The sequence below is a fragment of the Mus pahari genome, chromosome 9, assembly GCF_900095145.1.
Source record: "Mus pahari chromosome 9, PAHARI_EIJ_v1.1, whole genome shotgun sequence".
NCBI lineage: Eukaryota > Metazoa > Chordata > Mammalia > Rodentia > Muridae > Mus > Mus pahari.
The window spans coordinates 55,912,336-55,915,084 of NC_034598.1; the positions used below are offsets into that span (position 1 = coordinate 55,912,336).

Here is a 2,749-nt window from a genome sequence, read left to right on the forward strand (position 1 = left end):
TCCTTCCTTTCTTCTTTCTTTCTTTCTTTCTTCCTTTCTTTCTTTTCTTTCTTCTTTCTTTCTTTCTTTCTTTCTTTCTTTCTTTCTTTCTTTCTTTTTCTTTTTTCTTTTTTGAGACAGGGTTTCTCTGTCTAGCTCTGGCTGTCCTGGAACTCACTCTGTAGACTAGGCTGGCCTCGAACTCAGAGGAAGCAATATCTTATATCTGAGGTTAACATTATTTTGACATTGGCCTAAAATCCTCTTTTTAAAAAGATCCCAAAAGTTCACAATAATGCAGACACCACATAGACTTTTTGACCAAAACAGATAATTCTTGGTCTGGATAGGATAATCTTATCAAGCAAGGACAGTTTTTAACCAGAGACATTTTATCTGGGTGCGTAAAATCTCAGGCTCCCTGTATGTCCCACAGAATTGCTGCCTTGGTGGAAATGAGAGCAGAAACCTTACTTAGGGGTGAGCATCTTTTATCTGAGACAGGATTAGGAAGTTTCAGAGAATAAATAGCAAAAGAAGAATGGAAAACACACTTCAGTTTGCCTCCTGTTTCTCCTTTAAGGCACTAGCATTTACAGATATTTCCGAAATAGCAGGAAAATGGTAGTTTCCTTAAAAATTCTTAAGTGTTCCAACTTTTCCCCAATGGCGTAAACCTTTTTGCACGTTCCTGTTGGTTGACAATCTGTTCTGAATTCTTACTATGTTTTTTTTTTTTTCATGTTAAAAAACCGACCCTTCAAATTGTCACCCGTTCCCTGTCAGAAAACACACATCCTCATATTTCAACACCCTTGGCTTATGTCATAATAGTTGACATAACACTTAAGACAGCTGCTGAGCCATGCTAAACTGGTTAATACCCCAACCGGCCAAAGCTGCCCACTCCCTTGGCATTTTGTTTGAGATGCCCCACCTCTTTCCCCATCATGTGATTTCACTGAAGGACTCTGCTGAAGGAAAACTTACTGTTTTAAATAAGAAACAGAGCCAACTATGAATGGAGAATTTAACCCTTGTGAGAGTTTGAATCGCAAACCCTGAAATCGAGACTCTTACACTAACTCGAGTGCTTGCAAGAGTCACATTCACCTTCACGGTGACCTTCCAGGTGACGCACTCATTAACCCAGTGTCATTCCCCCTAGTGTTCCTGTCAGCTTCCATTTTCTAAACTTCAGAGATATAGGATTTAATTTTTCACTCATACTTTTGCTGGTTTTCGTCATTTACTCTCTCTTCATTTCTCATCTACTTTGGGGAAAAGCACCCGTGCTCCTCAGCCACTGGAGATAGAGTACTTTATTGGCTCTGTACGACTGTCTTCATGTTCAAAATGTGCACCTGGGTGCCCACAGAGATGCAGGGGCATGCACGGTTGTGAGAGACTCGTATTTTCCCTGTCCTCTTTCTTTGTGCGCTGTTTACCGAAACTGTGCACCTCCGGGGTCAGGGGTCTGCTGCCCCTTCTACCCAGGCTCTCCTGTGGTTTGTTTTCTCTTCTCATGGGGTGATACGCCTTTCATCTCTCCCAAATATTGCTCTCCCTAGTTACAGTCTTCATTTTCAAGCAAAATGATAGTTCAAGGATGTATTAATTTTGAAGACAAGCTTCTCGAAAAGTGTGTGTGTGTAGGGGGGGGGGGGACCCAAAAACCAAAAACCAAGACTAGAGGTGGAAAACATTGAGATAGCGTTGCGGGCTCCTGCCTTGGGTCAACTGACCTCCCTTCCTGTGTGTGTACATGCCTTCCTGTGTGTGAACATGCCTTCCTGTGTGTGTACATGCCTTCCTGTGTGAGTACATGCCTTCCTGTGTGTGTACATGCCTTCCTGTGTGTGTACTTGCCTTCCTGTGTGTGTACATGCCTTTCTGTGTGTGTACATGCCTTCCTGTGTGTACATGCCTTGTACCCAGGGATTTAAATAGGTAGCCATGAGAACACGAATCAGTGAGTTTATTCAAATAATAGAAAATGAAAGTTTGGGGGGTTTCAGAGTTGTTTTGGGGGGAACAAGTCTAATTTGATTGATAGATATATTGTTGAAGACTGGGTTTGCAAATAAGTGTATGTAATTGATTTTTCCACTTCTGAGGCATTTTAAGCAGGTATACAGAATATAAAACAAGTAGAAATTCCTCTTTTGCAGTTATTTCTATTAAGTTTTTAAAAGATACGAGGGAAAAAGTTATCAATCAGCAGACACAAGTTTAGAATCCACAAAGTTGTTTGAATAAGAAAGTTTGAAGTATTTCAAATTATAAGAGAGGGTTAAGATAAAGAGGGGTTTGCTAGTAAGAAGTGAAAGGAAGTTAGAAAGAATACAGACACAGCAGGAGTGGTCATGTATACACACAGCAGGAGTGGTCATGTGCATACACACAGTAGGAGTGGTCACATATACACACAGCAGGAGTGGTCATGTGCACACACAGCAGGATTGGTCATCTGCACACACAGTAGGAGTGGTCATATGCACACACACAGCAGGAGTGGTCACATATACACACAGCAGGAGTGGTCATGTGCACATACAGCAGGAGTGGTCATGTGCACACACAGCAGGAGAGGTCATGTTCACACACAGCAGGAGAAGCCATGTTCACACACACAGCAGGAGAGGTCATGTGTACACATACATCAGGAGTGGCCATGTGCACACACACATAGCAGGAGTGGTCATGTATGCACACAGCAGGAGTGGTCATGTATACACACAGCAGGAGAGGTCATGTATACACACAGCAG

The 2,749-nt window shown here is 42.2% G+C and overlaps 1 protein-coding gene across 1 annotated transcript in view; it reads left to right on the plus strand.

Annotated features, from left to right (window-relative positions):
- The window catches only part of Msrb3 (methionine sulfoxide reductase B3), a 113,134-nt gene that overhangs the window by 45,513 nt on the left and 64,872 nt on the right, over positions 1–2,749 (plus strand). The gene's annotated exons all lie outside the window — the stretch shown is intronic.